We start from the raw sequence: 20,174 nt of genomic DNA, 5'->3' as shown, positions 1-20,174 counted from the left end.
GGACTAAAATAAAAAGGAGAGACAGAGAATGGGTCAGAAAATGTGTTTAAAGAAGTAATAGGAGAAAACTTTCCAAATCTGTAGAAAGATGTAAATATCCAGGCACAGGAAGGTCAAAAGTTTCCAATTATATTCAAACCAAACAAGAAAAAAACAGAATCAAAAGTATCGAACTATGAAATATCAAATTCAAAGAAAAGATTCTAGAAACAGCACAAGAAAAGAAACATACCATGTATGAGGAAATTCCAATAAAGCTAACAATTTTTTTTTTTTTTTTAACAGCACAAAGCTGGAGCTCTTTATTCTGGCAGTAGAGTAAGGAACAGCAAAGTGGGAGGGCTACACCATCACCATGACAACAGAAAGCCTCATAAACGTAAAGTCCCTCGACTTCTGTTGGGCAGACTCTTCCTATCTCAGGAGAAACATGTTTTAACTGGCTGAGAACAAGGCCAGGCAGCCTGGTCACAGTGTGGAAGGGTGGCCGGAGGCATGGCCTCTGGTCAGTCCTGGAAGTGCTTGGTGAGGACTTCCAGCAGCTCCTGCTTCTTCAGCCAGTACTTCAGTCAGGCCTCTTTCATTATAGGCCCAGTGAAGTTTCCCAATGTGCCCTTGCTGATGTGGGTCTTCAGCTCCTCTTCTGAATACTCCGCTTGGGCCTTTTGCTTCTGGAAACTTCATTATTGCATTTTCTCTTGGTAATTTTCCCTTCAGGATTATAATCTGCTGAGTAGACAAGTTCCTTAAACGCATTCACCATGGAGCCCAGTATTTTATTCATTTCTTCAACCTTGGGTAATATAAGGTCCACTGCTTGTTCAGTCTCCATCAAATACAAGGTAAAGGGCTCCAGGTTCCTGAAGTGCTGCTGCAGCACGGGGTTCTCAAAGCTGTCACTTCTGTATGTGAAGCAGAACTTCTGAACGATAGCCTTCATCTTGCCCACCTGCTCTGGGGTTGCCATGACTTTTTCAGTAAAGGGGACCTTCCTTTAATTATCAGCAAAGGGTAAAAAGACTAGCTGGAAACCTGGAGTAGTCACCTGAATTTTCTGGTCATCCAACTCCTCTTCCTGTGACACCAAAGCCACAAAATAAGGGGGGATGTTCCTGCAGGGTGTGTATCTGCACAATGCTATGACCACCTTCTCCAGACACTCGATGAGCAGAGCACTGAACAGGGTTGAACTCCCATTCACCAGCGACTCCTCAGGGTACGTAAACAAGGAGGGCCTCAGGTAATGGTGCTTCTTCAGCATTACCAAGGGCTTGAAAACCATGAGCATCAAAGCTGGTTCATCAAACCATTTTAGCTCTTTTGTTTCCTCTTTCTCCAGTATAATTTGATGACTCCCATAGATCTGAGACCTCTTGATATCGCTAGGCAGAAGCAAATTACCAGTATTTATATTAAATGTCTGGTACTTGGTTTTCACTGGTTCATTTGTTTTCCGATAGAGTTTTATTGGAGGAGGCTTGAGAGCCTTCTGGACCAGATTATAAATGCCCACAGAGATCACTATGTCTTTGTTGAGTTTCAGCTTTAACCTGCTGAGTGCTCATTTCCTGGCCTCCTTGGCACAAACCTTCTGCAACAAGTCTTCTAGCTTGCTGGATTCCTCAAAGTGAATTGGATTCCTCAAAGGATGAAGTCCTCATTCTTTGCTATGCTGATGATATCTCTGTAGAACAAGGATATGTTAAAGCCCCCAAGTTTCTTCAGGTGCATCAAGTCAAAGAAGATGCCTATATCTCGGAGATCATCGGCTTTGGTGCTGGCCTGGCAGGCCTGAACACTGTCATTGCCACGGGGGTTGTCTTCGTTGGTGAACAGCATGATTTTCTTATGACTCATCTTGAACTGGACATCACTAAAGAGTTTGGCACAGACCCACAGAACTTCACTGAATGAGTAGTCAGATCCATGGCCCATCAGGCCTTGGAAACATTTTTGTCCCTGCTGCCCCTTAAACTGGTCAAGCTTTAGAATTTGCTTTGCACCTGGATTATCCAACTCCTGTAAGATGTAAATATTTTTAAAATTCACTGAATTTTTGTCTTTTTCGGTATCATAGAGATCTTGATCACTGCTTATGATCTTACTCATGTACACACTTTGGATACACTAGATGCTCATGTCAAAAGGAGTCAACTCATCTTCACTCTGAGATGTAAACATAGCCCTGGAGGTATCAACCAAAAAAAATTAAACTATCTCTTCCTGAATATTTCTAGTCTCCACTTGCTTCAAGGTCCTCTTCTTCTGTTGCTTCTTCATCACCCTCAGTTTTGTAATAAGACTCCACCCTGATGTGTTGGCTACTGCTCACTTTGGCACAGGGAGGTAACCCACAGTGGATTTCATAGCAGAAACCTTGCAGAACAAGATAGTGAGAGATGATATATTCAAAATGATGAAGAAAAAAAACCCTGCCAACAAAAATACTTTCTCTGGAAAAGCTGTTCTTCAGAAATAAAGAAGAAATAAACAGTTTCCCAAACAAAAGCTGAAGGATATCATCACCACCAGACCTGTTTTTCAACAAATGCTAAAGAGAATTCTTTAAGTTGAATTTTAAGAGAATGCTAAATAGTAACACTAAAACGTAAAAGTGTAAAACTCACTAGTAAAAAGTCAGTACAAGGTCAAATTCAGAAAAGTCTAATACTGTAAATGTGGTGCATAAATTATTTATAAATTCAGTATGAAGGTTAAAATAAAGTTTATAAATAAAGGACAAGAAATCAAAGCATACAACTAGAGAAAATCACCTAATCACAAAGAAAGAGAGCAAGAGAGGAAGAAAGGAACAACGGATTTACAAAACAACCAGAAAACAATTAACAAGAGAGGTGGCTAAGATGGCCGACTAAAAGCAGCTAGTGTGTGTGGCTCTCACAGAGAAGAATGGAAGGGGCAAGTAAATATAGCAACTTCAACGGAATCATCCAGGTACATACATGGGGACTAATCAAAGAAACAGCTTGACCCATGGAGAATAGAGAAAAGCACCGCAGGATGATGGCCCACCTGGGAGTGACAGGGACCCAAAGGAACCTCCCCACCCAGGGAAGTGGTGAATGAATGTGTGTCCCCAAGAATGCATGCTTCTCGCACAGATCCTTGCAACCCTCAGATCAAGAGATCTCTTTGTGAACCCACTCCACCGGGGCCTTTAGTCTGCCACCCAGAGCTATGTGGAGTTTTGGCAGAGCAGCCGCTCAGGCATGCACAGAGATCTGGAAGTTTTAGATGCTCTTGCATTCCAGGCTTCCCAGCAAAAGTAACTGCAACTCTGGAAAAGGGCAAAGTGGGAGGTTAGACCCCCATACATATCCCTAGGAAAGAGGCTGAATCCAGAAGGTCAAGCAGCAATGGTCTATGGGTTCCACTTCCATAGCACCTCACCGAATAAGACCCACCCGTCTGGAATTCCAGTCAGCTACAGATAGCAGTATTGTGCTTCCATGGGATGGAGCTCCCAGGGTGAGTGGTGGGCTGGGGTCTTTGCCGTTTGGATGACTTAGCCGTTATGGCCTTCAGGCTTTGGTGACTCCAAGCTGACCAGGGATGGAAAGAATCCTCTAGCACAGCACAACTGCTCTACTGAAATGTGGCCAGACTGCTTCTTTAAGTGCATCCCTGATTCCATTCCTCATCACCGGGTGGAGCCTCCCAACCGGGGCCTTTAGCCACCTCCACTAGTTTTCTCCAGTCTACAGAGATTTGAAAACTCTCTGGGACATAGTACTCAGAGGAGAGTCAGAGACCTCCCTGTGAGCTGTTTGGATGACTTAGTTGTTCCAGCTTTCAGGCTTTGGAGAGCCCAAGCCAACTGAGGGTGGAAGCATTACCCAGAACAGCACAGCTGCCCTACAGAAATATGGCCAGACTGCTTTTAAAGCAGGTCTCTGATCCCATTTCTCCTCACCGAGTGGACTCTCCCAACAGGGGTCTTCAGCAATCCCCACCGGTGGTCTCTGGCTGACAGAGGTTTTAGACCTCCTTGGGTTGGAGCTACCAGGGAGAGGGTCGGGCCACCATCATTGCTGTTTTGGTGACTTAGCTGTTCCAGCCTTTGGCTTTGGAGTGTCTCAGAAGCTGAAGTGAATCCCAACCACAACACAGCTGCTCTACAAAAACGTGGCCAGACTAATTTTTTAAGCAGTTCCTAAACTCTGTTCCTCCTGATTGGGTGAGACCTCCCAACTGTGGTCCTCTGCCACCTCTTACAGGTGCGTTCAGGCCAGCAACACCCGTGCCTTCCTGGGACAGAGCACCCACAGGGAAGAGCAGGCTGCCATTTTGCCATTTTGTAGTCTTTACTGGTGATACCTCCAGGTACTGGAAAATCCCAGGAGACTAGGGAATGGAGCAGACCCCCAGTATACCACCGAAGCCCTAGAGAAAAGTGGCCAGACTCTTACATGGGGGCCCTCTCATACCTCCTCACTGGGCAGGTCTTCCAGGCCTGGGCCTCTAGCCACACCCCTACTAGAGATATGAAGCTAATAGCTACTTGGCGACTCCCTGGACAGAGCCTCCAGGGGCAACTGATAGCCTCTTTGCCACTGTCTCTGCAGTGGAACTGTCCTTACTACCCTCAGACTAACGAAGAAGCAAAGACCCTAAGTGTCTTACCCACATCTCCAACAAGTTGCAATTGCCCCAAGGAGAGGAGGTTAGTCCATCTCCCATGAGTCTCAAACATCCCCCACTGCTCATCACCAGGCAGAAAACCCCTGGCTTTGGGCCCACAGCACAGACTCTCCATCCTGGGCTGATTGCTCTGAACAATTGCTGACCCACATCTCTCTCAGGTGGAGTCACCAGGAGAGGAGCAAAGTGGTAGAGGCAGCAAGCCAGCTGATGCAGAACCAAGAGGGAGCATCTGTAGTGGAGCATGGCTATCCCTCTAGGTTCAACTTGCTTCCATAACAGACTTTAGTTCTAAGGGAACTGTTGGACATGATGTCCACATGGTGGTCATGCACATCAGATGGAGCTGGTCCAACCTGAGCACTCCTTGGTCTGCTAGCCTCTTCCAAGGTTCCAGCCTGGCCATGTCTGCTTACAAGGCAGTCTTGTGTGCCTGGGGGTCCACCTCATAGCTTCTGTGCCAGTGGTTCATGCCTGACTGGTGGAGAGCTCCAGTGAGGCAGCCCCTATGGCCACGCACCAGACTGCATACTACCTCTCCATACTGCAGCTTCCCCGAGCCCACAGCAACCCCCCACATCACTTTGCTGGCACATGCCTGCATGAACAAGATTTATTTTATTTGCCCCACCAGCACGCAGGAGTGCAGTATGCCCCCCTAACCCCCAAAAACCAACATTGCAGACGGAGCCTTGTTAGACACAGAGCCAGCAAAACCTACCCCTGACAGCATCCTGCCCTTGCACTAATGCTGTGCGGAGAACAGGGAATCCTCCCACACCCTGAATCATCCCTCCTGCTTGCAGGGCACAGAGAAGGCACCAAGACCTACGCTGGACAGCACCCTACTTCAAGCCAACACCACCTCCATTGCAACAGTGCACACAGTCTCCAGCAGGAGACCCCCTCCTGCCCTATTTTCTGCTAACTGCCTTGATTCTGCCACTGTGATTAACGTCCGCAGGGAGGCACCCCTGCATCTGCTGGCACTCTACTGCTGCTGCCACATTTCAGTCCCCCCAGCGCAGTAGACACCAAAACTTGAGGAGCCAGAGAAAAGAGTCAGGGCCCAATACAAGTCCCCCAGAGTTAGAGCACAAAGTCCAGGAGTTGGGAGCTGAACGTTGGCCCCATAAAATCTTCCAGAAATGAAGTAAGTTGGCTGAATCCACCTTATGCCACAATCAAACTCTCAAGGTCATCAAATAGAATAAAAGGAAAAAAATTTCCAAAGTTCAGCAATCACAAAGATTGAGGGTAGATAAGCCCACAAAGATGAGAAAGAATCAGCACAAGAATACTGAAAACTCAAAAAGCCAGAGTGCCTTCTTTCCTCCAAATGACCACATTTCTCCAGGAAGGGTTCTCCAGGAAGGGTTCGCAACTGGGCTTATGCTGAGATGGCTGAAAGGATAAAAGTAAAAGTCAGAATACGAATTGGAACAAAGTTCACTGAGTTACTGGAGTACATTGTAACCCAATATAAGGAAATTAAAAATCATGAGAAAACATTGCAGAAGCTGATGGACAAAAGAGCCAGTATAGAGAAGGACACAACTGACCTGATAGAGCTAAAAAACATGCTACAATAATTTCATAATGCAATCACAAGTATTAATAGCAGAATAGACAAAGTGGAGGAAAAAAATCTCTGAGCTTGCATATTGCCCTTCTGAAACGAGACAGCCAGACGAGAATAGAGAAAAAAAAAGAATGAAAAGGAATGAAAAAAACCACAGAGAAATATGAAATTATTTAAAGAGACTGAATCTATGACTGATTGGTATACCTGAAAGAGATGGAGAGAATGGAACCAATCTGGAAAACATATTTCAGGATATCACCCATACGAAATTCCCCAACCTAGCTAGTGAGGTCAACATTCAAATTCAGAAAATGCAGAGAACCCCAGTAATATATTCCACTAGAAGATCATTCCCAAGACACAAAATCATCAGATTTGCCAACGTCAAAATGAAAGAAAAAATTTTAAAGGCAGCTAGAGAAAAAGGTCTGGTCACCTAAAAATGGAAGCCCATCCGACTAACAATAGATCTCTCAGCTAAAACCTTACAAACCAGAAGTGATTGGCGTCAATATTCAACATTCTTAAGGAAAAGAAATTTCAACACAGAATTTTGTATTTGGCCAAACTAAGTGTCATAAGCAAAGGAGAAGTAAAACCCTTTTCAGACAAGCAAATTCTGAGAGAATTTATTACCACCAGATCTGCCTTACAAGAGCTCCTGAAGGAAGTACCAAATATGGTAAGGACCATTACCAGCCACTACAAAAACACACGTAAGTACACAGACCAGTGACATTATAAAGCTACGACATAAACAAGTCTGCAAAATAACCAGCTAACATCATGATGATAAGATCAAATCCACGCATATCAATACTAACTTTAAACGTAAATGGGCTAAATGCCCCAATTAAAAGACACAGTATGGTGAGCTCAATAAAGAACCACAACCCAACCTGCTGTCTTCAAAAGATTCATCTCACATGCAATGACTCAAATAGGCTCAAAATAAAGGAACAGAGAAAAATCTGCCAAGCAAATAAAAAACAGAAAAAAGAAGGGGTTGTAATCCTAGTTTCTTACAAAACAGACTTTAAACCAACAAAGATTTAAAAAGAGAAAAAAAGGTATTACATAATTTTAAGGGGTTCAATTCAACAAGAAGATCTAACTATTCTAAATATATATGCACCCAATGCAGGAGCACTCAGATTCATAAAGCAAGTTTTTAGAGACCTTTAAAGAGACAGACTCCAATGTTATAGGGGTGAGAAATTTTAACTCTTCACTGACAGTATTAGACAGATCATGGAGACAGAAAATTAACAAAGATATTCAGGACCTGAACTCACACTGGATCAAATGGACCTGACAGATATCTAAAGAACTCTCCACCTAAAAACAACAGAACATACATTCGTCTCATCGCCAAATGGAACATACTCTAAAATTGATGAAACTATCAGAAGTAAAACACTTTTCAGCAAATGCATAAGTACTGAAGTCATAACAAACAGTCTCATGGACCCAGCACAATCAAATTAGAAATCAAGACTAAGCATTTTTTCATATGTTTGTTGGCCATTTCTATTTCTTCTTTTGAGAATTGTCTATTCATATCCTTAGCCCAATTTTGATGAATTGTTGTTATTCTTGCTGATTTTAGTTCATTGTAGATTCTGGACATTAGTCCTTTGTCAGATGTACAGATTGTGAAGATTTTCTCCCACTCTGTGGGTTGCCTGTTTACTCTGCTGATTGTTCCTTTTGCCATGCAAACACTCTTTAGTCCAATTAAGTCCCAGCTATTTATCTTTGTTTTTATTGCATTTGTTTTTGGGTCCTTGGTCATGAAATCCTTGCCTAAGTCAATACCTAGAAGGGTTTTACCAATGTTATCTTCAAGCATTTTTATAGTTTCAGGTCTTAGATTTAAGTCTTTAATCCAACTTGAGTTGATTTTTGTATAAGGTGAGAGATGAGGATCCAGTTTCATTCTCCCACATATGGTTAGTCAATTATCCCAGCATCATTTGTTGAAAAGGGGATTGCTTCCCCACTTTACTTTTTGTTTGCTTTGTCAAAGATCAGTTGGCTGTAGGTATGTGGGTTTATTTCTGTTTTCTCTATACTGTTCCATTGGTCTATGTGCCTATTTTTATACCAGTACCATGCTATTTTGGTGACTACGGCCTTATAGCTTACTTTGAAATCAGGCAGTGTGATGCCTCTAGATTTGTTCTTTTTGCTTAGATTTGCTTTGGCTGTGCGGGCTCTTTTTTGGTTCCACATGAATTTTAGAATTGTTTTTTTCTAATTCTGTGAATAATGATGGTGGTATTTTGATGGGGATTGTGTTGCATTTGTAGATTGCCAACAAGTATATGAAAAAATGCTCAGCACCACTAACGATCAGGGAAATGCAAATCAAAACCACAATGTGATATCACTTACTCCTGCAAGAATGGCCACAATCAAAAAAACTTTTAAAAAGTAGATGTTGGTGTGCACGTGGTGATCAGGGAACACTTCTACACTACTGGTGGGAATGTAAACTAGTACAAACAACTATGAAAAACAGTGTACAGATTCCTTAAACAACTGAAATTAGAACTACTATTTGGTCCAGGAATCCCACTACTGGGTATCTACCCAGAGGAAAAGAAGTCATTATACAAAAAAGATACTTGCACACACATGCTTATAGCAGCACAATTCACAATTGCTAAGTAGTGGAACCAACCCAAATGCCCATCAATCAATGAGTGGATAAAGAAACTGTATATGTGTGTGTGTGTGTGTGTGTATATATATATGTATATATGTGTGTGTATGTGTGTATATATATATATTCCATCACATATATATATGATGGAATACTACTCAGCCATAAAAAGGAATGAATTAATGGCATTTGCAATGACCTGGATGAGACTGGAGACTATTATCACAAGTGAAGTAACTCATGAATTGAGAACCAAACATTGTATGTTCTCACTGATATGTGAGAGCTAAGCTATGAGAATGCAGATGCATAAGAATGATAAAATGGACTTTGGGGACTTGGGGGGAAGGGTGGGGGGAGAGGAATAAAATACTACAAATAGGGTGTCCTGTATACTGTTTGGGTGATGGGTGCACCAAAATCTCACAAATCACGACTAAAGAACTTACTCATGTAACCAAACACCACATGTACCCTAATAACCTATGGAAAAAATAAATAATAATAATGAAGAACAGATTTTAAAAAAGAAGTCAAGACTAAGAAATTCACTCAAAATACTATTACATGGAAATTGAATAATCTGTTCATGAACGACTTCTGGGTAAATAATAAATTTAAGGCAGAAATCAACAAATTATTTGAAACTATTGAGAACAGATAAAACAAGAGGATTCAGCTAAAGCAGTATTAAGAGGGAAATTTACAGCACTAAATGATCACATCAAAAAGAAAGAAAGATCTCAAGTTAACAAGCTCACGTCACAAGTAAAAGAACTAGAGAACCAAGGGCAAACAAATTCCAAAGCTACCAGAAGATAAGAAATAATCAAAATTGGAGCTGAACTGAAGGAGATAGAGACATGAAAGATCATTCAAAAGATAAATGAAATCAAGAGTTGGGTTTTTTTTTTGGGGGGGAAAAACCTAATAAAATAGACAGCTAACTAGACTAATAAAGAAGAAAAGAGAGAAAGGATTCAAATAAACATAATCAGAAACAAAAAGGGGAATATTACCACTGACTCCACAGAAATATAAACAACCATCAGAAAATGTTATGAACACCTCTATGCACAAAAACTAGAAAATAAGAAATAGAGAAATTACTGGACACATACACACTCCCAAGGCTGAACCACGAATAAATTAAATCCCGGAACAGATCAATAATGAGCTCTGAAATTGAGGCAGTCATAAATAGCCTACCAAACAAAAAAAGCACATGACCACACAGATTAACAGCTTAATTCTAACAGATGTACAAAGAATAGCTTGTACTATTTCTACTGAAACTATTCTAAAAAATGGAAAAGGATGAAATCCTCCTTAACTCATTCTATGAGGCCAGCATCATCCTGATACCAAAACCTGACAGAGATACAACAAAAAAAGAAAACTTCAGGACAATATCCTTGACGAACATTGATGCAAAAATCCTCAACAAAATACTGGCAAACTGAATCCAGCAGTATATCAAAGTTTTTGCAGGCCGGGTGCAGTGGCTTACACCTGTAATCCCAGCACTTTGAGAGGCCGAGGCGGGCAGATCACCTGAGGTCAGGAGTTCGAGACCAGCCTGCCCAACATGGTGAAACCCCATCTCTACTAAAAATACAAAAAAATTAGCCAGGTGTGGTGGCTGGTACCTGTAATTCCAGCTACTCCGGAGGCTGAGGCAGGAGAATCCCTTGAATTCAGGAGGTGAAGGTTGCAGTGAGTCAAGATTGCACCACTGCACTCCAGCCTGGGCAACGAGATTGAAACTCTATCTGGGAAAAAAAAAAAAAAAGTTTATGCAACAAGATCAAGTAGGCTTTATCCCTGGGATGCAAAGTTGGTTCAAAACATGCAAATCAAGAAATGGGATTCATCACTTAAACAGAACTAAATATAAAAACCACAAAATTTTCTCTATAGGTGCAGAAAAGGCTTTTGATAAAATTCAACACTCCTTTGTGTTAAAAACTATCAATAAACTAGGTATTGAATGAACACACCTCAAAATAAGAAGAGACATATGTGACAAATCCACAGACAATATCATACTGAATAGGCAAAAGCTGGAAGCATTCCCCTTGCAAACCTGCACAAGAAAATGATGCTCTCTCTCACCACTCCTATTCAACATAGTATTGAAAGTTATTGCCAGGGCAACCAAGTAAGAGAAAGAAATAAAAGGCATCCAAATACCAAGAAAGGAAGTCAAACTATCCCTGTCCGCAGATGACATAATTCTATATATAGAAAACCTCATAGTCTCAGCCCAAAAGCTTCTTAAGCTTATAAACAACCTCAGCAAAGTCTCAGGATACAAAATCAATGTGCAAATATCTCTAGTATTCCTATATACCCACAACAGTTAACCCAAAGCCAAATCAGGAATGTACTCCAATTCACAACTGCCATAAAAATAATAAAATACCTAGGAATACAACTTATAAGGGCATGAAGTACCTCTTCAAGGAGAACTACAAACTACTGCTCAAGGAAATAAGACAGGACACAAACAAATGGAAAATACATTCCATGCTCATGGATAGGAAGAATCAGTATCATGAAAATGGCAATAATGCCCAAAGCAGTTTACAGATTTGATGCTATTCCTATTAAACTACCATTGACATTCTTCCCAGAAATAGAGAAAACTATTTTAAAATTCACATGGCACCAAAAAAGAGCTCAAATAGCCAAGGCAGTCCTAAGCAAACAGAACAATGCTGGAGACATCACACTACCAGACTTCAAACCATACTACAAGGCTACAGTAAATGAAACAACATGGTACAGGTACAAAAACAGACACATAGAGCAATGGAATAGAATAGAGAACCCAGAAACAAGACCACACACCTACAACTATCTGATCTTTGACAAACCTGACAAAAACAAGCAATGGGGAAACAATTCCCTATTCAATAAATAGTGCTGGAATAACTCCTAATGTCATATGCAGATGATTAAAACTGGACCCTCTCCTTACACCATAAATAAAAATTAACTCAAGATAGACTAAAGACTTAAATGTAAAACCCCAAACTATAAAAACCCTGGAAGACAACCCAGGCAATACCATTAAGGACATCGACATGGGCAAAGATTTCATGATGAAGACACCAAAAGCAATTGCAACAAAAGCAAGAATTGACAAATGGGATCTCATTAAACTAAAGAGCTTGTGCACAGCAAAATAAACTATCAACAGAGTAAACAAACAACCTACAGGATGGGAAAAAAATTTTGCAAACTATGCATCTGACAATGGTCTATTATCCAGAATCTATAGCAAGCTTAAACAAATTTACAAGAAAAAAGCAATTCCATTGAAAAGTGGGCAAATTATGTGAAGAGACACATTTCAAAAGAAGACATACATTCAGCCAACAATCATATGAAGAAAAGCTCAACATCACTCATCATTACAGAAATGCAAAACAAAACTACAATGAGATATCATCTCACAACATTCAGAATAGCTATTATTAAAAAGTCAAAAGATAACAGATACTGGCAAGGTTGTGGAGAAAAAGGAATGCTTATGCCCTGTTGGTGGAAGTGTAAATTAATTCAAGCATTGCGGAAGACAGTGTGGTGATTCCTCAAACACCTAAAGACAGAAATACCATGAGACCCAGCAATCCCATTACTGGGTATATACCTAAAGGAATATAAATTATTCTGTTATAAAGACACATGCCTGTGTATGTTCATTACAACACCATTCACAATAGTAAAAACATGGAATCAACATAAATGCCCATCAATGACAGACCTTTTAAAGAAACTGTGGTACATATACACCACACCTTGGAATACTATGCAGCAACAAAAATAATGAGATCATGTTCTTTGCAAGGACATGGATAGAGCCGGAGGTCATTATCCATAGCAAACTAACACAGGTACAGAAAACCAAATACTGCATGTTCTCACTTACAAGTGGAAGCTAAATTGTGAGAACACATCCACTCATAGAGGGGAAAACACCCACAAGGGCCTAATGGAGGGTGGAGGGTGAGAGGAAGGGGAGGATCAGGAAAAATAACCAATGGGTACTATGCTTAATACCTTTGTGATGAAGTAATCTGTACAACAAACTCCCATGACGCAAGTTTACCTATGTAACAAACCTGCCCATGCAACCCTCAACTTAAAATAAAAGTTAAAAAATGCATTATAACCAAAAGAATACCCTAAACCCTGTATTACTTATTTTTTATTTTATAATAAGGCAAAATTGCTATCATATTTGACACCTTACCTACCCCAGAATATCTTGGTATTTAGTAAAAAGGAAAAATTAATAAATAAATAAATTCCATTTCTGGTTCAAAAAAAACCAAGCAGATTTATGCATTAACAAGGCTGGCTTTCTTGATAACCTGAGCAATTTCTCAAGGTAGACAAATGAGAGTTATGAAGACTAGTAATAACCAGCGTTTTCTATTTTATTCAGACGTACAAGAGTGTGTGTTCTGGCTTAATTACTTATGGGCTCCGTGTCCTTAGGCAAATTACTTTATTTCTCTGAACCCCAGTTTTCTAAAAAATAGTGTATATTATAATTCTCTGGTGTGTTGTAAAGATAAAATGAGATAAAGATGTAAAGCAACAGGTGACTGGCACATAAAACTACTAGTTTCATTTCTACTTCCCCTTATTCTTTTACCTCTACCTAATATTTCCTCTAAAACATGTATTATAAGACACATACACGTAACAAAACACATTACTATCCTTCTTATTTGAAGATGGTAGAGTTGTCAGAAGCTTGGATTTTCAAATCAAACAGATCTACTGTCTAACTCTAGCTTCTCCACTTAGTAACTCTGAGTCAGTTCCTTAACTTTTTGAACCTGCAGTTTCCTCATCTATAAATAGATAACAGAACCTACCTCTTAAAGTGGTTGTTAAAAGGGACAAGCAAGTAAAAGACACTGACTGCTCTAATAGCTGGAAATACACAATAAATATTAGCTCTTTTGTACCTATTGCTGATATTCATAACATAATTATTACTACAATTCATTAGTATTATTCCAGATCAGTGTTTCCTAACTTCAGGCTGAGGATAAATGAACATTATTTTTTCAAATTTCATTTTAGATTTAGGAGGTACATGTGCATGTTTGTTACCTGGGTATATTGCCTGATGCTGAGGTTTAGGGTATGAATGATCACGTCACTCAGGTATTGAGCATAGTACCCAAAAGTTAGTTTTTCAATCCTTGCTACATTCCTCTTTCTGCCCTCTAGCAGTACCCAGTGTCTATTGTTGCCATCTTTATGTCCCTAAATACCAGATGTTTAGCTCCTACTCACAAGTGAGAACATGCAGTACTTGCTTTTCTGCTTCTATGTTAATTTGTTTATGATAATGACCTCTAGCCCCATCCATGTTGTTATAAAGGACATAATAATTTCATTATTTTTATGGCTATGCAGTAATCCATGGTATATATGTATCACATTTTCTCTATCTAGCCCACCATTGATCAACACCGAGGTTGATTCTATGTTTTTTCTATTGTGAATAGCACTGTGATGAACAGAAGAATGCATATTTCTTTTTGGTAGAACTGTTTGTTTTCTTTTGGATGTATACCCAGTAATAGGATTTCTGGGTCTAATGGTAGTTCTGTCTTGTGTTCTTGGAGAAATTGCCAAACTGCTTTCCGCAATGGATGAATTAATTTACATTCCCACCAATAGTGTATAAACAGTCCCTTTTATTCACAGCCTGGTGAGCATCTGTTGCTTTTTGACATTTTAATAATTGCCATTCTGACTGGTATGAGACAGTATCTTATTGTGGTTTTGATTTATGTTTCTTTAATGAGCAGTGACATAGAGCATATTTTTCATGTTTCTTGGCCACTTGTTTATCTTATTTTCAGAAGTGTCTGTTCCTGTCTTTTGCCCATTTTTTAATGGGGTTATTTGTTTTATGCTTGTTGAATTAAATTCTTTAGAGATTCTGGCTATTAGGCATTTGTTGGATGCATAGTTTGCAAATATTTTCTCCAAATCTGTAAGTTGCCTGTTTACTCTTGATAGTTTCTTTTGTTGTGTAAAAGTCCTTTATTTAATTAGGTGCCACTTGCTAATTTTTGCTTTTGTTGCAGTTGCTTTTGAGGACTTAGTAATAAGTTAGTTTCCAACGCCAAAATCCAGAATGATGTTTCCTAGGTTTTTTTCCAGGGTTCTGATAGTTTGAGGTTTACATTTAATATTTAATCCATCTTGAGTTCATTTTTGTATATGGTGAAAGGTAGAGGTCCAGCTTCATCCTTCTGCATATGGCTAGCCATTTATTAAATAAGGAGTCCTTTCCCCATCGCTTATTTTTGTTCACTTTGTTGAGTGTCAGATGGATTAAACATTTTATGTGTTTCTTTTTATCGGGTTTCTTAGAGACTTCCTACTCCCCCACTCATTGCTAGGGTATAAAATATGGAACGTAACTAGATAGCAAAAGAAATATTGTTTTGAATGATGGAATTGTGTGAAAATGTGAGTAACTAATGAAGAACAATCCCTCCATTAACTAGAGAAGTCCTTCCTTCTAAGCCTGAATTACATGAGGCAGACCACATAGAAGACTCTTTTGTAGTCCCTTCTCCCTTCCAGAAAAACATGTGTCATCTCTGATTAATCTAAGAACAAAATGGAGTGCTAGGTTTGGAGATTGCCCATCAGGAATACCACCAAAAATCATGCTGCACAACTGATACCATGAAGATACCACTGCTGCTATCACTGAGCACAGATATCACAGCTTGCTGCTGCTATCAACAATTTGGGGATGGGCACGGTGGCTTATGCCTGTAATCCCCCTACACTTTAGGAGGTCGAGGCAGGCAGATCACATGAGGCCAGGAGTTTGAGACCAGCCTGGGCAACATGACAAAACCCCATCTCTACTAAAAATACAAAAATTGGTCAGATGTGGTGGTGCACACCTGTAATCCCAACTACTCTGTAGGCTGAGGGAGGAGAACTGCTTGAACCTGGGAGGCAGAGGTTGCAGTGAGCCAAGTTCACAGCACTGCACTTCAGCCTGGGTGACAAAGTGAGACTCTGAAAAGAAAAAATTTGGTAACTGGACACTACCAATTAAACAATTGCCTCAGGAATTAGTTTAGATGATGGGGAGCTAAAAACAATAATTGTTCCCATACTGGTCATTTTGAATGTTTATACCTAATTCCTATGTCAGTTTTGTCTCATATCACTTTTCCTTTGACAGTATTGCCCATCACCACCCAGTCTCCATGGGCTGGGAATGTAACTGAAAAATCCCTTCACTTCTTGATTCACATCTTACTCTTTTTTGTCTCTCTACCTTCTCTACTGTTTTTCCAGGTCTAAATCACTGAGGCAAAGGTAAATAAATGCACTTTTCTTGGGAAAGTGGCTGCAACGAGCTTGCCCATTAAACAACCCTATTATTTTTCTCTCTATTTAATGAAGATGGATAAATATTATACCGTATCTTAACAACTTTATTAGCTATGTGAATTATAGCCCTTTCACCAGAAGTCAAGGTAATTATGTTAAAATAAAAAACAAAGGAGCAATGGGTTTAAGGGAACCTTGGTAGGAACTAGAGGCAACACCCAACATTGGCATAAGTAATCCATGGTACAAAATCACAAAGCACCAACCAAAGCAACACATTTCACAGGTGGAGGGAGTAGGATGTGCTAGGCTGCTCTGAACTGGAGTGTGAAATAGATATTGGTCTCCTGGTACTGCTGAATATGCACAAGGGAAAATGCAACTTAGTGACAACATTAAGCAAGCCTTTCAATTTGTCATTTAGTACTTCAGCAGTAGAAATATAGTATAACTGCTGGGTTGTAGTGAGTCCATGCCCCTATAACTTACAGAGTTTGGCCTTCATAACTAAAAATATTTAAAACCCTCCAGAAAACCCCAGAATTTCATGTACTCTTGGTGCATCATTCTGGACTAGAAAATCCTCAACTGTGCACTGGCTTTTCAAGCATATATATTGACACTCTTATTACGCAATGAGTTAGAGAGTAAGAGGGATGATTTGATTATGTCCAAAAGTAGAATTAACATCCGTCAGCAAATCCCAGTACAGCCTCGTGCCACATAATGACATTTCAGTTAATAATGGACCACATATATGTAGGTGATCCCATAAGATTATAATGGGGTTGAAAAACTCCTATTACCTACTGACATTGTAGCCATTGTAACATGGTACTGCAAGGTAATGCTCATGTTATACAACTCATGTTTGTGGTAATGCTGGTAAAAACAAACCTACTGTGCTGCAAGTCATATAAAAGTATAGCACATACAATTATGTACAGTACATAGTACTTAATGATGATAAACAACTATGTTATTGGTTTATGAGTTTGCTATACTATACTTTTTACCATTATATTAGAGTGTACCTGTTCTACTTATAAAAGAAAATTAACTGTAAAACAGCTTCAGACAGGACCTTCAGGAATTATTCCAGAAGAAGACATTATTATCATAGGACATGAAAACTCCATGCCCTGAAGACCTTCTAATGGGATAAGGTGTAGAGGTGAAAGACAGTGATATTGATGATCTTGACCCTGTGTAGGCCTAGGCTAATATATGTGTCTTTGTGTCTTCGTTTTTAACAACAACAACAAAAAAAAAGTTGAAAAAGTGAAAAGAAATTAAGAATTAAAAGTAGAAGAATGCTTAAAAATAAGGATATAAAGAAAATATTTTTGTACAGCTGTACAATGTGTTTGCGTTTTAAGCTAAGTGTTGTTACAAAAGCCAACAAATTTTAAAAAATTAAAAATATGTAAAACAAAAACATTACAGTAGGCTAAGGTTAATTTATTATTGAAGAAAGACTCATAAATTTAGTGTAGCATAAGTATACAATATTTATAAAGTCTACAGTAGTGTAAAGTAATGTCCTAGGCCTTCATGTTCACTCAGCACTCACTCACTGACTCACCTGGAACAATTTCCAGTCCTGCAAGCTTCATTCATGAAAAGTGTCCTACAAAGGTGTATCATTCTTTATTTTTTATACCGTAGTTTTACCGTACCTTTTCTAGGTTTAGATATGCTTAGACATGCAAATATTGACCATTATGTTATAACTGCCTACAGTACTCAGTACAGTAATATGCCATAAAGGTTTGTAGCATAGGAGCAATAGGCTATATGCCATATAGCCTAGGAGTTTAGTGGGCTATACCATCCAGATTTGGGTAAGTACATTCTGTGAGGTTCTCACAATGATGAAATGGCCTAACAATGCATTTCTCAGTCCCTGTGGTTAAGCGACTGTACTTTAACGAACTGCTGAACAAAAGAGACACCTGGCTGCATGTTGAGGGCTTTTTAATGAAGTGAAAGGAAATGAAGAGGTTGTGACCTGCTGTTGGGGGAAGAAGGATATAAAGTTTTATTTAGGAGGCACATAATTTGAAGTCATGCCATTTAATTTGATTATATTTCTGCCATTTTGGCCTTTACTGGAAAAAAAGTGGCATTTTCTACTATTTCTTGTTGCTTGGTTCTTTTATATAATCTCTTTCACTAAGAGTCCTCTAGAAAATAATAAAGATTATAGCACCTAAAATGTTTCTGCTCATTTATTACATAGAAATAAAATAATAAACCATTTTTAAAGCCAACAAGCTACAAGAGAAAAAAATGCATCATTGAGCAAGTTCATCAGAATATCACAAAGAAAGCTTGGCTTTCTGAGGTGATAGTCATTTGTTTCTCTTTTAAAATTAATAGCCAAACAGTTTAGAAACTTTGTCTTCCCTACATTCACTGGGCAACATTGGCTATCGTACTGCAGTGTTAAAAAGAGGGTTTACCAGATAGTCTAAGACACTAGCAGAAGGGGAGATAAGTTTTGATCAGTTATAAGAGAAATAGAGGCTTTTTTTGTTAACTGCAGTCTCTTTTACCCCTCATATTCCTCTAAATATTAATTATCTTTTCCATATCTTTTCATTTCCATTGCCACGATGTTGGTCTACATTTTTATTCCAACAATCCCCCCATATTCAGTAGTCCTTCATTACTAATTTAACAAAGTTCACATTCCTTAGTCAAACCTTTCCATGATTTCATTTTGACTCTCTATTCTATCTCCCAGAGGATGTTACTTTTAATTAATTCAAACTAAAATAATTATTTATTCCAATAATAATACATTTTATTCTATAGAAATTTAGGAGGAAGTTCTAAATCTACTCTAATTGAAGCCTTTCCTAATGTAATCACTACTCTTTCTTCACTCGAATAGCATTCCATTTGTACCACTTTTATAGGAGTTAGCACATTCTGACTTGAATTAGAGTTACTCATTTACTGAAAAGTATGATTTAAACATGGCTGGTGATAAATAAATATTTATTAGATTAATAAATGAGTGAATGTACTTTCAAAGGCCTACTTTTAGACTAGGTCAATGGAAGAGACAGTCTGTTTCTTTAATTGAAAGAGATTCTTTTACGGTCAGCAGGGTCACTGAACAATGACAGGTTATTTTTCCAGGATCAGATATCAAGTTGAAATATTACTAACCTGTAGTAATACTGAATATATGAAAGAACTTCAACATTAAGTTGATGAAAACAACAGACATACTAATCATATTTGAAGATACAGGTATCACCCATATTTTTCTCTATTAATATAGATTAATAGAATAGCAAAATCAATATTACAAGGGCTTACAGCTGAAGCAGTTCTCATGATGCAAATTACACAAGATATTCAAAGTGTTCTAAAATTTAATATATGCATAAATATCCCTAGAGTTGACAACGTTACAGATACAGAGCTGTCAGTTATTCTTTCATTTTCTGGAAAATTTCACTTTGAAAATCTGAAAATGAGCTATAAGAGGGCCTTTTTAAAGAACGTAGCTATAATTTTTATTTTTGCTTTTAATCTGTTGTTATTCGCAAATAGTTTTTCTTTTGCAACTAATAGTCCTTGTGGGATATATTCCAACAGGGGGAAGAAAGATCAAAAGACATCTGTGCTAAAAGAATTGCAAACTTGTTCTCGGTGTTCAATGCATCTTCTTCCTAAAACTACAAATTATCAGACAGTGGTAACAAATAACTGTGATTTTCAATCCAGTTCACCAATAGAAATCACATAACTTTTGTTTTTTTTAACTAGTGCTTACTGTCACGCAGAGGTTGAAATATGTGCTCCTCTACAGAGCAAAGCAACATTTTCTCCTTCAGAGAA

At 38.9% G+C, this 20,174-nt stretch overlaps 1 pseudogene; it reads right to left on the bottom strand.

Moving 5' to 3' along the window:
* Positions 1-506: 506 nt before the first annotated feature.
* Positions 507-2,280, bottom strand: LOC103232958 (X-ray repair cross-complementing protein 6-like; annotated as a pseudogene).
* Between the last annotated feature and the right edge of the window lie 17,894 nt (positions 2,281-20,174).

Source organism: Chlorocebus sabaeus, chromosome X (genome assembly GCF_047675955.1).
Source record: "Chlorocebus sabaeus isolate Y175 chromosome X, mChlSab1.0.hap1, whole genome shotgun sequence".
NCBI lineage: Eukaryota > Metazoa > Chordata > Mammalia > Primates > Cercopithecidae > Chlorocebus > Chlorocebus sabaeus.
Note: the sequence above shows the minus strand (reverse complement) of the source record. Positions and strands in the feature narration are given on the sequence as shown.